The sequence below is a fragment of the Lygodium microphyllum genome, chromosome 21 (genome assembly GCF_053477565.2).
Source record: "Lygodium microphyllum isolate KBCC chromosome 21, Lygodium_microphyllum_v1.1.10, whole genome shotgun sequence".
NCBI classification, from domain to species: domain Eukaryota; kingdom Viridiplantae; phylum Streptophyta; class Polypodiopsida; order Schizaeales; family Lygodiaceae; genus Lygodium; species Lygodium microphyllum.
Genome location: NC_141155.1, coordinates 66,563,419 through 66,586,149, shown reverse-complemented (window position 1 = coordinate 66,586,149; position 22,731 = coordinate 66,563,419).

The window sequence follows — 22,731 nt, the reverse complement described above, 5'->3', positions numbered from 1 at the left end:
AGAGGGGGTGACGGCAAAGAGAGAGAGAGAGAGAGAGAGAGAGAGAGAGAGAGAGAGAGAGAGAGAGAGAGAGGCAAGAGAGAGGGAAAGAGGTGTATGTACCTACGAGATTAAGTAAATATTCCACAACTTGGGGGAGGGGAAGGCACTGTGTCATAGGGGGTATGTAGCCTTATATAGCCACTTTGAGATTGTGGGGCATTAAATGCATGAGAGAGAGAGAGAGAGAGAGAGAGAGAGAGAGAGAGAGAGAGAGAGAGAGAGAGAGAGAGAGAGAGAGAGAGAGAGAGAGAGAGAGAGAGAGAGAGAGAGAGAGGGGGGGGGGGAGGGAAGACAGAGAGACATGTGCTGTGTACGAAGAAAGAGCTGCAAGAGGGGAGAGGGAGGGGTGTTTGGCATATTTTTCTTCACCAAATATGGGGGCATTGGCGACCCCTTCTTTGGTAACAAAATGATCCAAGTCCACATGCACTCTCTCTCGTCAACCATCATGGCCCACCCCTTTCTCGGCAGCAAAACAATCCTAATCCACAAGCACTCACACTGTCTCTTCATCCCCTAAAAAAATCCCATACAATTAACATATTAATGTACTATCATATTAACTGATTAATTAATATTACAATACTAAACATTGCTTTATATGAAATGATTAATACATACACATTAATTAATATATAAATTAATTAATATTAATATACCAAGGGTTCACTTTATAATTATTGATTACTATACTAACAAATTAATTAATAATCTTATTGATATAATTTGATTGATATACTAATTAACTAATTAATAAACTAATTGATACCATCCAACTAAGTATTACTTAAGTGATAAATGTATTAATTAATATTAATATTAACTAAAGAGTTCACTAGTAATTTAATTAATAGTTGAATATTAATTAATTGAGTGGTTAATAATACTACTTATTAATTAACTATTTAATATAACAAACTACTAACAAACTAATTCATTGATTACCTAAAGATTTGATTAATTAACTAAATATGTGATTAACTAATTACTTGATTGTTGATGCCCCCTCAGTCTAGGGTATCAGCCTAGGATAACCAGCCAAATCCTTATAGGAAGTTGTAAACAAATGTTGTACAGGGCACCTTCTCTGGAAGTATCGGGTAGTTCCTCCCTTAAATAGACGAAATAGCATATAGCTAGCTTTTTCTATGCTAGAAGAGTCACGGTTAAGGCAGTTTAGTAGCTCTTGAAATTGATGAGGGAGACGTTTCAGCCGTTCCACACACCCCGATAGATCATCTGCCAAGGGATACACCCGTCCTTCCATAATCTAATTAACTAGTAATCGATTAATTGATTAAATAATTGAATAAATATTGATTAATTTGATAATATAATTAATTAATAAATTCATTAATTTAGTAAACCAATTAATTAATTAATTAATTATTAAACTTATCAATTAATTACTAATGATTAACTTAATATTTATTAATTTGTAGAGATTAATTAGCTATCTAAAATAACTAAGTTTAATTAATTTCATGTATTTTTTAATTTTAGTAATAATTAAATAAATAAATAATCTTAATATTAAATTAAGCTAATTAATAAATTATTAATTAACTAGCAAAAAAGTAAACGCATGTGCACACGCACACGCATACACGCACGCACACACACACACATGCACACACACGCAATGTGCACACGCACACGCACACGCACGCACGCACACATGCGCGCTCGCACACACACACACATGCACACACACGCACACACACACGCACGCATGCTCGCACACACACACACACACACACACACACACACACACACACACACACACACACACACACACACACACACACACACACACACACACACACACACACACACACACACACACACACACACACACACACACACACACACACACACACACACACACACACACACACACACACACACACACACACACACACACATGCATGCATGCATGCACGCACGCACGCACGCACACGCATGCACACGCACACACGCACACACGCACACACACACACACACGCACACACACACATTTTTTTGGTAATATCCAGTGCAATATATTTATGTGCTCACAAATTTACAAGCTGGGGACCCCGAAAAAGGGGAACTATCCCAAACTATCAGAAACATAAAAAGAAAAGCTCTATGCAGGAAGCGTCCATGTCACCCTCATAGCTGGCATCATATAGAGATTGCCGCAGTGAGGCTCGGAAGGATTCATATTGCTGGTGATTTTGGTGACCCAAGTATGCCAAATTATGATCACTCCAGATTGTCCAAAGAGCCCAATATCTCACCCAAAGAAGAAAGAGTGAGTATTGAGACAAAGAACGCATAAATCTGCCAAAGAGCTAGAAATGTTTCCCAAAGCTATGACTCGGGAAACGAAGCTGAAGCGAATCTAAAATTCTCTTGAGGAGGATCCTGGAACAAGGACAATGCCAAAATAAGAGGGACAGTCTCTGAGGGAGCCAAACATCTCAGACATGTGGATGATGCAATGTGACGTTTAGCAAGTGTGACCCCCACTGACAGTGTGCCTGTCAAACATCTCCAAAGAAAAAGCCTTTGTTTCAGTGGCATTTTACACTTCCAGAGTATCCTAAGATTCTTTCGCCACCATGCAAGAGACTTCGTTAAGTGCCACAGGGAATTAGGTACATACAGGATGTGGTGGATGATCGGGGATATACTTTATCCTTTCCTTGGGCCATGACCTCTTATGCGTTGGGAATGCATCATAGGTTTATATGGAAGAAAATTGCTGATTTACTGCATTCCTTTCTACCAATTCCACCTATGCTTGATACAGATAAGCTTATGGATTGGCAATTACAGCCATCTACTACATGCATTCGTCCTGTCTCTCTTTCTGCCTTAACTTCCATTAAAGTATACAAGCTTCTTTAGTCACACACACACACACACACACACACACACACACACACACACACACACACACACACACAGCGCCCTTGTATAAGGGGAAATTTTTTTGAAACCCCCCTCCCAAAAAAAGACCCCCCTTAAATTCGTTAGTTAATTATTAGAAATTAGCTAATAATTAATAATTAGTAACTAACAATTAAAAATTCACTGGCAACCAATTAATTAGTAATTCATAGTTAAAAATTAACAACTAATTATTAATTATTAGCTAATAATTAATAATTAGTTAATTACTTAATTATTAAAAATTAATTAATACTTTAAAATGAGTTAAAAATAATAAATAATTACTTAGTTGATTATTAAAAATGAGCTAATAATTAGTTAATTAACTAAGTATTAGTCGATTAATTAATTAGTTAAATAAATATTAGTTAGATTGGTAAATTGATTATTAGTTGATTAATTAATTAATTAATATTATTTAATAATTATTATTAATAATTAATTAGACATGTGATGAATTGATCAATTAGTTGCTTATTTCGTAGTTAATTAATTAATTAGTTATCAATTAGTTAATTAGTTTGGTATTTATTACATAATACTATCAATTAATTAATTATTAATATATTAATAAGTAATACATAACACTGTTTAATTAAATTAATACCATCTAAATTAATACTCTCTAAAAAAAATTATGCATTTTTGTTAACTAACCCACGAGAGAGAGAGAGAGAGAGAGAGAGAGAGAGAGAGAGAGAGAGAGAGAGAGAGAGAGAGAGAGAGAGAGAGAGAGAGAGAGAGAGAGAGAGAGAGAGAGAGAGAGAGAGAGAGAGAGAGAGAGAGAGAGAGAGAGAGAGAGAGAGACTTGTGAAATTTCTCCACTTGGAAGGGGGTGAAGGGGACTTGTGCATTTTTTTTTTGCCCAAGAAGAGACTATCAACGACCCCTTCTTGACAAAAAAAAAACCAGAAGTCTGAAAATAAAGAACATGGAGGGAAGAGAGAGTAAAAGAGTGATGAGAGAGATCACGAGAGAAAGAGCATGCAATATGTACTATTTTTTCTTGCCAAGAAGGTGTCATCGACATCCCCTTCTTGGGTGAAAAAAGGAAGCCATAAATATGCCATATACTATTTTTTTCATCTAAGAAGGGACTATCGGTGATACCTTCTTGGCAAGAAAAAATAGTACACGTTGCATGCTCTCTCTCCTCCTCCTCTCTCTCATCACTCTTTTACTCTCTCTTCCCCCCATGTTCTCTATTGACGGACTTGTGGTTTTTTTTTTGCTGAGAAGGGGTCCTTGGTAACCCCTTTTTGGGTGAAAAAAAACCCACAAATCCACTTGTGACTTTTTTTTCACTCAAGAAGGGGTTGATGACGACCCCTTTTTGGGTGGGAAAAAAGCCCATAAGTGGACTTGTGACTTTTTTTGCGCCCGAGAAAGGACTACCGACGTGACCACTAGTCAAGCGAAAAATTAGACATATCACATGCTCTCTCTCTCTCTCCCCTCTCTCTCATTTCTCTTTCTCTCTCCCCCTCTCATTTTCACTCTCCTTCACCTATAAAAGGACCCATCCCCCCCCCTTTTTCACATTGCGAATTGTTCTCACGACTTGGTATGTGGCTCTCTCTCTCTCTCTATCCCTCCCTCACTCTCTCCCCTTTCTCTCTCCTTTGTCTATAAAAGGAACCCCTCCTGTAATTCAAGTTTTTGTTTTCTATCCCCTACCCTCAGCACAACTCTCTCTCTCTCTTAGTCACACATACACTCTCTCACCTTTCTATCCCAAGCTTTTTCCCTCTCTCTCCATATATATCTCTCTCTCCCCAAATCTATCCCCTTGTCCTCTCTCTATCTCTCTCCTCCTTTCCTCTCTCTCTCTCTCTCTCATCCCAATATGTCATCTCTTCCTCCCCCCTCTCTCTCTTACACACACACACACACACACACACACACACACACACACACACACACACTCTCTCTCTCTCTCTCTCTCTCTCTCTCTCTCTCTCTCTCTCTCTCTCTCTCTCTCTCTCTCTCTCTCTCTCTCTCTCTCTCTCTCTCTCTCTCTCTCGGTTTGTCTCTATAAGAGAGTTTGTACTTGGATTTGTTCCTACCCAGCTACTGGGTTTATGTATATCACAATTGGTATTTGATGGTAGGAAATCAAGGAAGCAATATATCTATAAGAAGTAACCCTAAATGCCTCCATCATGGCCACTTCAAATTTCAAAAGACAAGATCATGTCACCCTTTTCGAGGGTGATGAAAGCATAGGAGAAGGTTTAATCTAACAAGTGTTTCCCTCACCAAGCTTGCTCCTTGGACAAGTGGGAGTTCTTGTCACCATTGTGCATTGGAGAGGTGTGAAGGCCCATGGCATATGCAATACTGAGATTGACATCGAGGAAAACACAATTGTGCAATGGCTAATGGAACATACGACAAGCCCCTCTCTTGATTTTTGTTATGGCCGCTTTATCTCCCTGTCTTACTCTATTTTGGATTGTTGTGTGTAGGAAAGAGAGTGACGATCGAGGACGAGTCTCATGAGGACTCCGACTTGCCCCTACAACCTAGAGTAGGACAAGCTGTTGTCACCACTAGCATGCAATCACAAGGGGGGAGTCACCCTCCAAGAGTGAGGGGGAGAGCAATACAAACATGATCATTGACATCTGCTGAGCTACATGTAGCCATTGCACTTGCATGTGGGGAAGGAGTGACATCAAGAGAAGGCTCATAGTATTGGAGAGTGATATTGATGAGGAAAGCGATGACCATCAAAGCATCAAGTCCTATAATGCACAATAGGGGCATGGTCGCATGCAAAGCAAGAAGAAGCAAATGCGCAAAAAACTGAAAAGGAGTGCATGTTAGAGGTCAGAGTGAGACCACTCTCACATCACTTGTGATAAATGTATTCGGCAAGCATGCATTGAAGATCAGTTGGAAACATTGATGGTGAGTGCTTATAAGAGATGGTGACATGGTATTGATTATGGTTTTTATTTCTTTATGTTGATGTGGACATTACTTCATCTTTTTATACATATGTAGACATCCATCCCTTTGCCACCCATCCCATTATGTCATTTGGTTTCCATGCCTACACTTAGCAAATGCAAGTATCGTGATAAGGAGAGAGAAACATTGGCATGAAAGGTGAGAGAAACACTGGTACGAGTGGTAGTACAATATATTTTCTTAACTTCCTTAAGTTCATGGAGTAACCTCAAAAAAGGAGGGTACTTCATGAACTCATCCAAGTACCGTGAGTGCTAGATTTGGAATCAATAAGGACCAAGTAAATGACTATGACAACTCACACAGGTCAAATTGATATGTGCATGTCATATCTCTAAGTCATTTGGAGTTCTTAGTAGGTTAATATAAGTAAAGAACATTGGTAACTTAGATGATTCTAATGTTGATGGCTCGATAGAAAATGCCCAATTTTTTGCCTAACCATGATAAGAAGTTTAAAGTTATCAAAACTATAGCAAGACAGATGAAAAATTCTAATAGGGGTGGGAGAGTTAACACTTTATAGATCAAATTAATCAAATCTGCAATACTACTACTATTCACTCTATCATAAATGTCATAAATTCCATCTAGCTTCTAATGAAAGAGTATATGATCCATCCTTTGAGAAAATGAAGGGTTGAAAGAGATATCCTTGCTTTAGCCTCAAAGGTTCTCACTTTTGGGGATGTTTGCATTGGTATGTTCAATGGTGCTAGAAAAGCCAATGATTGCCACCTTCCATGAATCTTAGGGGGGATCATGCACATAATTGATTCACAGAGATGAAGAATTTACCCAACAAGGAAGATTTTTGCTTCACCTATATACCATTTATGCTTCTACATTTTGCTCGCTTAATAGAATTGACATCGAATAATGTTTTGTGATTATTGAACAAGAGAATTCTATGTTTGAAGTATCTCATTTTCATAATTCCTTTAAGCTTATGAATAATATTTGAACATCTATATATGTGAATCCTATAACATGAATGATATTTTCATAATTCCTTTAAGCTTAGGAATAATATTTGAATATCTATATATGTGCATCCTATAGCATGAATGCTAATTTTAATGAAAGTTAATTGAGTATGTCACATTACTTTATCAAAGTCTATCAAGTTCCTAGCTTCCTAAAGAAACAACTGGAAAATCATTTCTTATGTCAAGTTTCGTTTGTACCAAATTTCACAATATCAGCTAAGGCAATTTGTCATTGGCCTTAAGGGAGAAAGTTATTCCCTAACCTAGATGCATAATCCATATAGCTTCTTTGCAAGTCTCTGTGGGATGCAACATACTTAGCCTTAGTGGTGGATAAAGACATACATGGCTACAATTGAGAGATCTAAGAAACTACATTACTCGTGAAAGTAAGACAAACTTGGAATCTTCACTCAGTCTTTCTTCTTTAGAAACTTTCATGTGCTGAGGTAGAGAAAATTTCTCTAAAGGCCAAGCAGCATAGAAGCCACATGCTTTGTTAATTGGCATGCACTCTATGGAGTGACTTCCAAGCAACATTCCTAAATCAATCTAAAGTTCAATAGGGTCTAGCCATAAACCTATTGAGAATTGGTAATGCAAGAGGTTCTTGACCATTCAAAAAAATCACAAGAAGGTCCATGCAGTAGTAGCAAAGAACTAGCTTGAATAGATATAGTCTTGTTGAGCAATTCACATGAACCAATGGAATATTCCTTTTGGGACAGAGATGTACACAACATGGCAAATGTTGCAAAAACAAAACATTTTAGATTGACATTTACATTTTTCATAAAATAGATCCCAACTATGGAAGCAACTTGACCTCCTTTATATATGTTTTGTCATGAATTGACCATTCCAGTGTACACACAATTGGGATCATGCTCAATGTAGAGATGTGATAGAACTTAATGGAATTCAGCATGAGGCCCAAAATGTTAATGCTTAAGCTTTTCCAACCTAGCCTTTCATACTCTACAAGTGTCTAGAGTATAGAGTACTGTTGATTAGCACTGTGGTGCCCTATGGTGGAATGAAGATGAGCCGATTGCTCCTCACTATGAATTTGGTCGTCCTTAGCTTTAGCCTTACTAATGCACTTATTTTCTCCAAAATCAGGCTAGGATTCATCTTTGCATGCGGTCTACCACTTTGGTGGTGACTTGAACCTGCTTAGAATGGAAGAGCACCCCTCTGGCTAATTTTCTTTTACTTCACCTCCTTGGCATTGTATGTGCCATAATGGTGCTTTCTTAGAATGCAACATTCGATACATGCTCAAAAAATTAATTTTCTTGATGAGAAAGGGTAGGAGATTCTTTGCAATGAGCTATTGCTCAAAATTTGATGAGGCTTCCATAAAGAGTTACTCTCTACACTTTTGATGCTTAGCTAGTTGAGGCAAGAGGAAAAGAGCTACCATCAAGAGAGGGATAATGCATCCAAAAGCATTTTGCCAATGAGAAGGGTTGATTGCTTTCTATCTTTCTGCAAATTTCTAGTTTTGTCTTGCGATTCACATTACTCTCCTCCTACTCAAGTGCTAGTCCCATGGCATTCTTTATCAGAGGAGGTAGCAACTTTAACTTGCATTGTATACAATAAATGATGGAGATAATGGTGTAAACATTATGAGGAGAGTAGTGATTATCATTGTAGCTCGATGTGGTTGTTGGAATTGCCTTGCCAGATGTTAAACAAAAGTGGTGTTTAGGATTAGATGGAGATCTATTACTGCAAGGCTGATTAGATTTGAACACGGTGGTCAAAGTTAGTCATTGGTGGAAGATTTAGTTTCAGTTAGAGGCTATAACTTGCCACATTTTCTTATACCTACAAGGAAAAACCTCTCATATATTCCCTCCCTACGGAAGTGCTAGTTTATTTTGTGTGCAAATGACATTTTGGTGGATTGGAATATGTGTGGAACTCCAAGGAGGCTTGAAGTATTGTCCCACACTTGAGGACTGGTGCACAGATCGGATGCCGTAAGCATGCGTAGTGAGCATCAGAAGGTCCCCAAGAACAAAAGAACTCTACTTTTTGCACACAAATCAATGTAGAAGACTGACCAATTGGGTGCAATCTCCCCCCATGCCTTGTGTGAGCGCTCCACAAAGCATGTATTTTATGTATTAATCATCTTCAAGCTCAAATAATAACCCAAATTACAAAATAGCACGCTTTTGGCTTTTGAGTTTGCTTTAATGCCAAATAGAAATAAAGCTAATGGGCGGGCACCCACGAAGTCAGGCATACCCAATACAATGTCCAAATATAAATATATAAATCGTGCGCCCATGTGCATACAAAAATAATAAGTAAATATCCAACGCCTTGATAAATAGGTGTGATAAAATATAGGCGCCATGCCTAAGGTATGCGCCCATCAAAATATAGATGATAACTCGAATACACGCTATCCTCCAATGCATTCCATCGCCACTGTTGCTATCTCTACACATCAACTGAAGCATTCACAATCGTTAGTAAAATAATACAATTAAACCGACAAAAGTGAATACCTAGCAGTCTTCAGCTAAATAAATCAATTGGTTAGAAATCAATCCTAACCTTAATTTATTACGAGTGCGCACTCTAAACTCATAAACATTTATTAATTTAAATATGTATTTTGCGGAATCACCCGCTATGGAATCACCCATGTACATACTAAATTAACAAAACGCCCGAAAAGGATAGGCGTCCCCATCAACTTCTCGCACAAAGAATCCACTTTGTGTAGGAGTCCCAGTAACAAAAGCTTACGGAATCCACCGTGGCACAGAATCCACTGTGTAATATGCCTCCTGGCATCATACCCCCGAGGTGGGATAGCAATTGTCCTCAATTGCTATTAGCTCAATGTGGAGCTAACAGAGTAGGGAAAGCATTTAAGTCTCCAGCGTGCATCCATTGGGCCTCTTCAATAGGATGATTTTTAAACTTGAACAAATATCTAGAATATCTACGGCCTGTTCTAGTGGTCATAAAGTCAGTATCTATAATAGCTTCAGGCTCAAGGATTTCAGTCTCTTCATCTAACAAAGGTGGGTTTTCATAAACAGGGTGTACAGGTAATTGGCCTCTAAAGGGTCGTAATAAACTAATATGAAAGGTGTTATGAATTTTCCAATGTGGTGGTAGTTCTAGTTTAAATGCATTGTCATTGATTTTGTGTATGATCTTGAATGGTCCATAGAAACTAGGTGCTAATTTCACAACTGGGTGTTTATCTACACTTTGTAATCTACATTTTTCTATACATAACTAAACATAGTCATCAACTTTGAAATTCATGGCCTGTCTTTTCTTATTTGCTTGCTTTGTATATGATTGCTGGGCTTTGGCAATCATATCTTTAACCTCATCAAAAATAGTAGCATGCATGTTAGCAATATCATCAGCAGTCTGAATCTTATTTGATAAAGATGCAACAGGTGTGGGCAATCTATAACCATAAATAACTTCAAATGGTGCTTTCTTTGTAGCTGTGTGTGGTGTATTGTTATATGCAAACTGAAGTAAATGTAGATGTGTATCCCATGTATGTGGTTTTGAAATAGTGTAAGTACGTAAAAGATCTAAAATAGTACTGTTAGTAGCTTATGTTTGACCATTTGTTTCGGGATGAAATGCAGATGAAAAATCAATCTTTGTTCCTAAGTTAGCAAACAAAGTAATCCAAAAATTATTACAGAATCTAGAATAACGATTAGAAATAATAACTTTTGGTAAACCATGGTTAGTAAACACAGTTTTCAAAAACAATTGAGCTGCCTGAGATGCAGTTAAAGTTTTCTTGCATGGAATGAAATATGCTTGTTTGCTAAACCTGTCTACAACAGTCCAAATCATATCATGGTTAGCTTTAGTGTTAGGTAAACCAGTAATAAAATCCATAGAAATCTGTTCCCATGGTCTTGATGGAATAGATAATGGCATAAGTAAACCATACTGTTTACCATGATATCTCTTAACTCTTTGACAAACTAAACATTGAGAAACAAAGTTAGATACATCAGTGTCCATATGTGGCCAATAAAAATCTTCAGTCAATGTACGCAAAGTAGATATAATACCTCTATGACCTTGATATGGAGGACAATGAATCTCATTCAAAACAAAAGATCTAAATGGAACTGTAACACATAATCTCTTTTCTTAAAACATGAATCCATTATTGTAAGACAGTGAATCAATAGAAATCCAGTTATTTGCAGCTAATTTATTCCAATCAGATTGAAAAGTAATATCCTGATGATAAGTATCTTTCATAGGGATAAGGGAATCAAAATATATCATAGAAATATTATGAATTGTCGGTCTTCTACTCAAAGCGTCAGCTACTACTACATTCTCTTTTCCTGGTTGATATTGTATAAGGGGATGAAAACTCTGAATGAAAGCTGCCCATTTGATATGTCGGTCAGATATTTGGGGTTGACTAAGGAGATGTCTAATACTTTGTTGGTCAATTTTAATCATAAATTCAGAACCCATTAAGTAATGTTTCCATTGTCATAAAGCTTGTACTACAGCTAGCAATTCTTTATCATATGTAGAATATTTAAGTTCAGATGGTTTCAGTTTACACCTAGAATAGGCTATGGGATGATTATCTTGCATAAGTACAGCTCCTATTCCAGATTCGCTAGCATCAGTAACTACCAAAAAGAACGGTCTATTGAAATCAGGTAGTTGTAATACAGGAGCATGGGTTAATGCATGTTTCAATAAATCAAAAGATTTTTGTTGATTATCAGTCCAGTTATAAACAATACCCTTCTTTAAAAGTTTAGTCAAAGGCAAAGCAAGTAATGAAAAATTTCTCACAAACTTTCTGTAAAAACTAGCAAGACCTAGAAAAGAACGTAACTCATGCACATTTTTGGGTATAGGCCAATTCAATATTGCTTCTATCTTTTTAGGGTCAACCTTAATACCTTCTGATGAAACAATATGGCCTAAATATTCAATTTCTGTTTGAAAGAATTCACTCTTTTCTGGATTAGCACACAATTGATTATCTTTCAACAACTTGAAAACTAAAGACAGATGTTCATAATGCTCATTCTCATTTTTATTGAATACCAATATATCATCAAAGAATACTATAACACAATACTGATATTTCAGAAATATGCAATTCATCAAAGAATACTATAACACAATACTGATATTTCAGAAATATGCGATTCATCATTCGACTAAATGTAGCAGGTGCATTAGTCAATCCAAAAGGCATCACTAGAAATTTATAATGTCCAAATTGTATTCTAAATGCAGTTTTGAATATATCAGATTTATCTAATCTCACTTGATGATAACCAGATTTCAGATCTATCTTACTGAATATGGCAGAACCTTGTAGTTTATCCATAAGATCATCTACCCTAGGAATTGGATATCTATTCTTAACAGTAATTTTATTCAGGGCACGATAATCAATACACATGCGATAAGTATTATTATTCTTCTTTACCAATAAAACAGGTGCACCAAATGGAGAACTACTAGGTCTAATTAATCGTCTCTTTAACAATTCCTCTACTTGATTTTGAATTTCTTTCTGTTCAATTTGATTATGCCTATATGGTGCTTTACATGGTGGTTGTGTACCAGGAATTAAATCTATTTTGTGATCTTCAGGATGTGAAGGTGGTAGTCCAGGTAGTAAATCATCAGCAAAACAATCTTTAGATTGAGCAAGAAATTGTTTATGCCTAGGATGCATATGTTTTTCTTTAGCTTGAAGTTCATTTACCCAAATTAAATAAGATTTTCTACTTTTACGTAATGCACGTTTAGCTTGAGTATGAGTAAGCAGTGGAAAATTATTAGATGCATGCATACCATGCAATGTAATTTGTTTTCCTTGGAAATGAATTTTAATTGAATGCATGGAATAATCTATGACAGGATTATACTGATGATGCCAAGGCATACCTAGGATAATATCACTAGACTGCAAAGGTACAACTAGGAAATTTCTTCGTTCAGTGTATTTACCAATTTTAATTTCTCAGTTATGCACTTCTTGTGTTCCATTATATCCCATGCCTAGAAATGCTATTTTAATGCGATAATGTGTAGAAACAGTTTGTAAATTCAATTCTTTCACTAACTTTGTAGAAATAAAATCATGTGTGCTACCATCATCAAGCAAAATAATCTTTTCTTTACCATGCACTAAACATTTCATTGTCAACAAAGAATGTGGAGTTGGCATACCTGGCAAAGTATCTGAAGAAGTAGCAATGTCGTATTCATCTTCTGTAAAGTTAGACATTTCCTCATGTTCTTCATCTTCCATTGCTCCAAGATAATTGATATGGACAGGTGGTTTCTTCAATTGGCAATTGGCTACTAGATGTCCAGGTTGATGGCATTTGTAACAAATTATAGGTTTGGCTTTAGATACATTGTTGGCAATGGCAGGAAGTCTATGAATATTGGGATTTGGCTGTGAGGATGGCTTAGGGTTTTGATTGGTATTTGACGGCAAAGCAGATGGTTTTGTCCAAGACTTATGGAATGACGATGGAAGAAAACAACTTTGATTGAATCTTCTAAAATTTGAATTGAATTGCTTGGAACCATAGTTACTATTTGCTTGAAATTGTTGTGGACGCTTGTCTCTTCCTCGAATCTTGTCTTCAGTGTCATGAGCCAAAGAAATTGCATCTTCAAGGGTTGTAGGCTTGAACATATTGACTTCAGTGTAGTAATGTCCAAGTAAGCCAAACATCAACTTGCGTTTGTGAGTCACTTCAAGTACATCTTCAAGCATGCGGAGTTGCAATAAGGCATTCCAAAAACGTTCGGTGTATTGGGAAATAGGTTCACGGTCTCTTTCCTGTAGAAGATTCCATTGCTTTATGGCTTTTTCATGGAATTGAGGAGGAAGGAAATTCTGCAAAAACTTTTTTTTGAAACTCTCCCAGGTAGTGGGACAATCAATGCTCTTGCGAACCATAGTCCACCATAGAGATGCTCGATCGACTAAATTAGTGACACATTTAATTTTGTCTTTTTCAGCATATGTCTCTTCATGAAAGTAATCATCAAACTGACTGATAAATGCAAGTACAGTCTTTTCATCTCGAGTTCCATTGAAAGTGTGAAATTTGAAATTTCTTTTACTTATCTTTGTTTCTTTGCGGATGGATTGGGCTTTGAGCGTCGCATCGATGGTTCGTCGGATAAGATCTTCGGGTTGCGGTCCATCTTTGTCGGTGGTAGATCGTTGCAAATTGGCCAATTGAACTTGAAAAGCTTGTCGGGCTCTTCGTTCTTCATCAAGCTGCATCATAATTAAATCCAATTTTTGTTCCATCGTAGGTTCGGGAAGATCACCTTCAGCCATTAAATCATCCATGTTTTGTTCCGTCATCGTCTAAAAATCCAAAAGACCTCACACTCTCAAAATCTGATTAGCGGGATGAGCGTAGCTCAAAGTTGGGTATACAAGGCTTATATATTTTTGTTTGGCTTTTATGGTCTTCGTCTTTTGCGGTTATGGTGTTCGTAGTCTTCGTAGAAATTGCGTATGACCTTCTGCGTGTGCTGAAACTGGTTCAGCAAGTCTGTGTGTGTGAACAGAGTCTTCCAGGGAGCAATTTTGTAATTCTGTGCTTCTGCGCAGGAACAGTCTTTATGGGAGTAATTGAGATAAGTCGGTTTTGATCCTCTGTGACCTATAGGACTTGCAGAGTAAGTAAGTTTGAACTTGGGAAGTTAGAAAGCCTTAGTAAACTTGGATAACTAAGAAGCTTTAAGCTTCTTAACCTGTCGTGGATTTTTAGGACATATTCATGTCCTCGACGGATTCGTCGCCGTCCAGCACGCCTTCTTGCCGCCTGTCGCCAAATTTTATAGTTGAAGCTTCTTAAGCTTCTTATAAAGCTTAATAAGCTTTATTTTAAAGCTTAAGAACTTTTGATTATGATGAAGCTTACTATATTCTCTATGGAAAAACGACTTGTAGAAGGAGATGTTGACGTGGTCGTCCACCTTCTCAGGCCGGTCCTTCGCGACCAGAGGCTGCAGAGAGAGGTTCTTGACCACCAGGAATCCACCCGTATCGATCGTTCGCGATGAAATTAACTGTAGAGCTCGATCGTTCCAGGAGCTCCGCCTTCGCGCAAGATGGGTAGCGATTGGAAGCTCTCGATCTCAGCTTCGCTCTGATACCACTGGTGCACAGATTAGATGCCGTAAGCACGCGTAGTGAGTGTTAGAAGGTCCCCAAGAACAAAAGAACTCTACTTTTTGCACACAAATCAATGTAGAAGACTTGCACGACATGAACAAGAGACCAATTGGGTGCAATCTCCCCCCATGCCTTGTGTGAGCGCTCCACAAAGCATGTTTATGTATTAATCATCTTCAAGCTCAAATAATAACCCAAATTACAAAATAGCACGCTTTTGGCTTTTGAGTTTGCTTTAGTGCCAAATAGGAATAAAGCTAATGGGTGGGCGCCCAAGAAGTCAGGCATACCCAATACAATGTCCAAATACAAATATCTAAATCGTGTGCACATGCGCATACAAAAATAATAAATAATTATCCAACGCCTTGATAAATAGGCGCGGAAAAATATAGGTGCCATGCCTAAGGTATGCGCCCATCAAAATATAGATGATAACTCGAATACACGCTATCCTCCAATGCTTTCCACCGCCACTGTTGCTATCTCTACACATCAACTGAAGCATTCACAATCGTTAGTAAAATAATACAATTAAATCGACAAAAGTGAATACCTAGCAGTCTTCAGCTAAATAAATCAATTGGTTAGAAATCAATCCTAACCTTAATTTATTACAAGTGCGCACTCTAAACTCATAAACGTTTATTAATTTAAATATGTATTTTGTGGAATCATCCGCTATGGAATCACCCATGTACACACTAAATTAACAAAACGCCCCGAAAAGGATAGACGTCCCCATCAACTTCTCGCACAAAGAATCCACTTTGTGTATGAGTCCCAATAACAAAAGTTTACGGAATCCATCGTAAAACCTCACGAAATCCACCGTGGCACGGAATACACCGTGTAATATGCCTCCTGGCATCAAGGACCCAATCCATGTATAGATAATGGTGTACTACTATGTGAATACATGTGCTTACATAGGCTATTACATAGTTAAAAGATAGTATCATGGTTTCTCTTCTCGACAGTTGATTAGGTAAGGCACTAATAGTAGGGTGATGGGTGAAGGATAGGAAGTATCATCATTGTTGAGGGACAAAAAAGTCAAAGGGGAATAACGAAGAGAACCTTGAGTTATTTTTTGTAGTAGTCTAGAACTTAGGTCATGGTTTCAATGGATGAGGTTCTTGTGATCAATTGGTAGATATTTTAGTGTTGGGTGAGATTGTAATGTTGGGGGTTAAATGCCACTTATACCTAGCTACCTACATTTACATGTACTTACTATCCACACCCTTTGTACACTGCAAGTGGTGGCCACCCATCACTGTCACTTCATTCTTTATTCTTTACATGACAATAGAATAAGGGAAGGCATGTCACACATTGTGATTGTTGGAATTCCCACATACTAGTCTTGCTCTTTCTTGTTTGAACCTCCATAGCTCTTGCTTTTGCTTGTGCTTCCAATTTTGCTCCACCTTTCAACTAGTATCAAAGTGAGTATTCTAAGAGCCTCTCCAACATTGCATTTAGCTCGAGAAGAGAGCTTGACTTGAAGCTTTCATGGCAGCCACACACCAATGTATACATTAGTCTCGTTGCTTCTTTGATTACCTCACACTTCCAAGCTTATTGAGGACCTCCACTACATTGCTTTGAGCCTTCTTTAGTGAGATTTAAGCTTAGTAGAAATAGTACAACCTCATGAGTAGCTAGCATGTATTGCGCATGCAAGCTACCTCATTCTTGACATCAATCCTCTTCTTCAGCTCATGCTTTAACTTGTGGGTGTTGCTTTGACTTTGTTAGCAATAGTTGATGATAATTGCTGCTTTGAATCCTTAGAATCTTTAGAAGCATTCTTAGGCTTAACATTCTTGGGAGAAATGGGTGTGGAATTATTTATAGTTTAACTTTGTGGCAAGTTTATTGTATTCTTATTGTTGTCCATGCACTTTGCTTTTGTCGTTTCTATAGTGCAATTGCTATTGCTTTCTTTTCTTATTTTTCTTTCTTTTAGATGATGAATGTTTGGGCTTAAGAGACCTTGGTCATTCAAATACTCTAGCCGTTGCTAATTCAAGTTCTCTATTTCTTTCATCTCCTTGTGGGGCCTCTCTAGGTCATGCAATGATTCAATTGCTTTTCATTTTGGAGAATCAAGCCTTTTAGTTATTTCAATTATGCTAGATGCTTCACTAGTTTATGCTAGTGGTTGGTCTCCTTTAGTTGTAGACTCTAGGCTTTCTTTTGGTGGTTGCACCAATCGTACAACGTGGCATCTCCCCTTTCATAGTTTTTGTGAATGCCTCTGATGTTACAATCGATGTGGCTTTAATGCATGATGAGGTTCAATGATGGTTTTGACAAATTTATTATGCAAGATGAAGGCTATGTGTTGTAGAGAAGAACTATTCCGTGATGACTAAGAGAGAGGCTTTGGAGATGGTGTTTGCTCTACAGAAGTTTAGGCATTATTTGCTGGCTAACAAATTTGTTTTTCATGTAGGTCATTAGATCTTACTTTATTTATGCTGGCTAACAAATTTGTTTTTCATGTAGATCATTAGACCTTACTTTATTTATTGGATAAGTCTCAGTTGACTAGGTGAAACTATAGGCATGAAGATTTTGTAGGTCATTGTGGTGGCCTACAATTTTAAAGGATACATATCCATTTGTGAAATGTTGTTTGATTTGTGCTAAGGATGGCCAACCTCAAGCACATGATCGCATGAAGGATCACCCTATGCTTCCCTTAGAACCATCCAAAAGTGGGGGATCAATTTTGTACGCCCAATTAAACCTCCTGCAAAGCACACCATGAACATGTATATTCTGGTTTGTACTGATTCTTGCACCAAATGGGTGGAGGCTAAAGCCTTGAGGATAAAACTACTAGTAGTGCTGCCAGTTTTGTGTATTCTAACATTATGTTCCACTTTGGATATCCGATTGAGCTAGCTAGTGATCATGGTAGACATTTCTTGAACAAAGTGATTGCAAAGTTGACCTGTAAGCATATGATTTTACATAAGAAGTCTACCTCGTATCATCCATAAGCAAATGGGCAAGCATAAAGTTTAAATAAGATGTGGATTTTGAAGATAATAGTAGTAGATAATAAGATTGATTGGGATCAAAAGTTGGATTCTACTTCGTGGGCTTTCTGCACAGTGTATAAGGTCACTATAGGGATGACTTTGTTCTAATTTGTTTATGGATTGGAAGCTATAGTGCATGTGGAATTTGTGATGCTGTCTCTACGTATTGCAAAATAGTATTACGGCTCTCCTATGCCCCAGGGAATAACCCTAGGATGTGCCGTTTCAACATATAGCACATATGTAATATAGTCCTCTCTTTTGATAAGATGTTCCAAGAGATAATATAATCCTTACCACATCAATCCCCAAAGGAAATGATAACACTAAACCTATAGCTCAAGGGGTCCTCACACTCAACATGGGTCAATAGTTTGAAATCAAGTGTTATGCATCGGAGATAATTCTCTTGATCCCATGTATGAAAATGCAAATGCAAGGTGAATGGCATATGTGCTCAAACAAGTAAACTTATAAATCAATCAGTGTGGATGTGCACAAACAGCCCTTTCATGGTTTCACTCTAGTATATTGCTTCATTCCTAAGGCAACATTGGAACAACCCATGCTACTACCCTTTTTTAGACTTAAATCAAACAAATCCTATGTGCTAGAATATGCATAAAATCATAATTCAAATGATACTTAACTCCCACAATCCCCTTTCCCCTATTGTTTAAGATTTTGCATTCAATGGGTAGGTTAAAAGTGTATTTCATGTAATTTTTCTTTATGTAGAAGGCGATAAACATGCATTAAAACATACAAATAGAGGTAAAATGAGGCAAATTCCTATGCTTTATGTCCTTGCATAAACAGACTCTATGAAGTGTTGTAGAGATAATTTATTTTTGAGGATGCAAAAAGATTGCTCAAGGTTAATGAGGATCATTGTAATCAAATTGCTTAGTTGTAGAATGAATTGGTTAAAGTGAAGCTGTAGGATGCATTGCAGGCTAAACTTACTGTTGAACAAAGAGTAGAAGTCTTGTAGAAACAGTTGGTTGACTTTGAGACTTTGCATTAGAAGTCTTTGGACATGCATTCTAAATCTGTAGATGGTGGTTTTGATGTTGGGATGCATAATCAAGAGAGTTCAATTGTTCATCCTTAGTTCTCAATTGTAGAGTTTTGTAGTTTCAACAATGCAATAGATAGTGTTTGATAATGTGGTAGATTAGGGATAGGTTGATATGCATGAAGAGGATGATATCTCAAAATTTATGATAAAACGTTGTAAGTGTGCAAGACAACATGTTTCTGATTACCCAAATATGTCTGATGATTTTACTATAGAATTTTTGCAGTGTTTTGAAGAAGTGACTTTACAAGAACCTATACCTGAAAACATACTAGAGTTTGTTGATTGTGTAATGCAGGTTAAGGAGATGGCTATAGAAAATGTTAAGGCTACAAAGGTAGTGAATTCTGATAATCCCTCTACTAGTCTTGCTTTGGAAATTATTGTTCCCACTTCTGTTGAGAATAACCAGAATGATTTCTTTTTCCCTAGTTATACATTTCATTTAGTTTCCCTTTATCATCTATGTATTGTACTATCTAGGCAACCATGCAAGAGGGCTTTGAGTACCCCTAGTATTGCATCCAGGCTTTGCTCTAAATTGCTCAGTGTGGCTCACTTTAGGGCGCAAGGCTCTAGGTGGGGATTTGATAGTTGCTTGGCCATAGTACTTATGCATGCTAGTTAAGGGATATGTGGGCTCATGTCTTGGCTATCTGGTAGCCATCCATCAGGTTGTGTCAGGTGTTGATCGTTGGTTTGCTGGTCAAGCTAGACATGCATGACCTACAGCTTAGTTCTTTTCGGTGTAAATGCACTTTAGTTGTCATGTGAAGTTTGGTGTATGTTAGAATCAGTGCAACAACAGTTGTTCAAGGGGAATGCCATGTTGTATCAAGGGAATGAATGAATAATAAGGGATCTATTCTGCACTACATCTCTATTATTTTTTGCGCACTTTGTGTGATGTTTCTATTATGTTTCTTATTCAAGTTCTGTTGTTTATGATGCACTAGAGTTCCTTGTATTGTTTTAGTTTCAGGATGTGTCTGTGTTTGGTTTAGTATGTAGCAGGAACAAAAGCACACACTCGAATGATCTCTTTCATTAACTTTTTTAATTTTTATACATAGGTTTAGAGGGCTCAAGCCCCTTTTGCCCCTTGGGTGCCTAGACCATTCAATTTTCCATCAAAATTGACCTTACATTTACAAGTGGATGTTAAAGCTAAGTGGTGGGATTCATCTCCACAAAGATTATTACAACTGCACGGAGTGAGCCCAACACTTGAATTACACTAGTTACTTCTTATAGCATTAGCAAAACTCGCACTATTATAATAAAAAAATTAGCGCCTTGCTTTCTTTCTCATCACATGTCACCTGATGGAGTTAACACTAACCAACCAGATAGTTATTATATTATCATGTATGATAACTTTGATATAATAATAATAATAATAATAAATGTTTATAAATTACAATATAATAATATTAGTTATTATTAAACACTACTAATAAATGGCTATAATAATAAGTTATAATAAACATTTTTATATCATAATACAATACACATTTATATCATGAATGGTTATATTATAATTATATCAATATTCTAGATAATAATAATAATAATTCTCATAAAAATATATCAAAATAGACCTTAATAATAGTTTATAATAAATTTTAAACAAAATAATTTATATTAATTTCATGAGCTCAATGTCACATTGCATTCTCAAGGCTATAGAAGCAACCTTACATGTATATGCTTTCATGTGCAAAGCATCCTAATAGTCTAACATGAAGTCACTTTTAAATTTTTGAACTTGAAGAACATGTTAAGCCCAAAGGATCTATATTTAGATTTATTCTCCCATGTTATCAAGCTCATGGATACATGCCATTGCAAGGACTAACCGCTCTACTACTATGAAATGTGGCAAGTGTATTGCTACTGAATGCTTCTTAATATAGTGAGTAGTGAGTGCAAGGTACGCTAAGGAAGGTGAGGAGTTTCTTCCAAGGCCCTATATTGAGTATAATCTACCATTTGACTCTAGCATTTGTAGTATGATGTGTGTCTAAAAAATTGTGCAATTCTTTGCATATGACTCAACTATGCATGTTTGTGGAATCTATTGAAATGTATGAGTCCACAATTTTAATGTGGATAGATGTAGGTCTATATCTATATTTCAATATGTTATGTACATCATTGGAAGGGGGAAATATGAGACACTTAGATTTAGAAGCTTTTAGGGCTCTTTAAACCACAAGGGCTGATTGCTTCCTCCTATCTTGAGTCATCTACTTACCTCCTCTCTCTCAACCCTAGGGGACTCTCTTTCTCTTTCATAAAAAAGTGTCCACACACACACACACACACACACACACACACACACACACACACACACATCTCTCTCTCTCTCTCTCTCTCTCTCTCTCTCTCTCTCTCTCTCTCTCTCTCTCTCTCTCTCTCTCTCTCTCTCTCTCTCTCTCTCTCTGTGATTCTTATACAAAGTATTACCTTTGATTGTGTTATGTGCTTGAGAGAGTCCTCTCCCACCCCAAATGCAAGCACCTTTAAGAAGCTCTAATCCTATTCATTTTTCTACATTTGGGCTTATAAAAAGCTCACCTTTTCAATCCCTAATAAGCCTTTGTCCCATACAACAAGGCATGCCACATAGGATTTATGTATTGGACCTGATCAATCATGCTTTAATCCTTTGACTTCCAATTTCAGTTTTTGTATGACTTTTTGTTGAAAACCATGGCTTTGACTACTATTTCTTATAAAAATGTTCAATTTTATTGTGGCTTTTTTGAAACAAGAGAGTTTGGTCTAGGCCATAGTTGGTTTTGAAATAATTAGGTATAGATTTGTTGGGAAAGTAAACTTATTCAAGTGAATGTTGGTCTACTTTTGAAAAGTTGTCTTACGCTTTCCTTATTGTCCTCTTTTCTAGTGATGAATGTTGGTCCAAGCATCTCATTTGTGCAACCAAGGTTTGGCTCTGCTAGGTTATGGCTTATTAACAAAGCTAAAGACATTAAGGCCCCAAGCCAAAAGGCTAAATGAAGTGTTTCTATCTTGGCATAGTTTGCCATTAGTGACGAGGAGGATTTGAGTGACCCACCTTTAATGAAGCCTTCTTCATAGAGAGAAAGATTGTAACTATTAGGCCTTGGATCATAAAACTTCAGAGTCCCAACTTGATTCCAAGATTGTATAGAGGACCACATAATGTTCACTAAATTACTTCTTGGTTTGGATGCAAGATATCTAAGTGCCGATGCATGCTTTGACTACTACAATTGCCTTTATGGTGTACGAAAAAACTGAACAATATGTTTGTTATTAATAATCTTTTCAAAATCCAATTAATAATTGTATTTAGTTCCACAAGTGAATACTTTTTTCTTGAGTTTTTACTCATTTTATTTAGGTTCACTTCTAAATGGGTTTTCTTTTTCTTTGTCC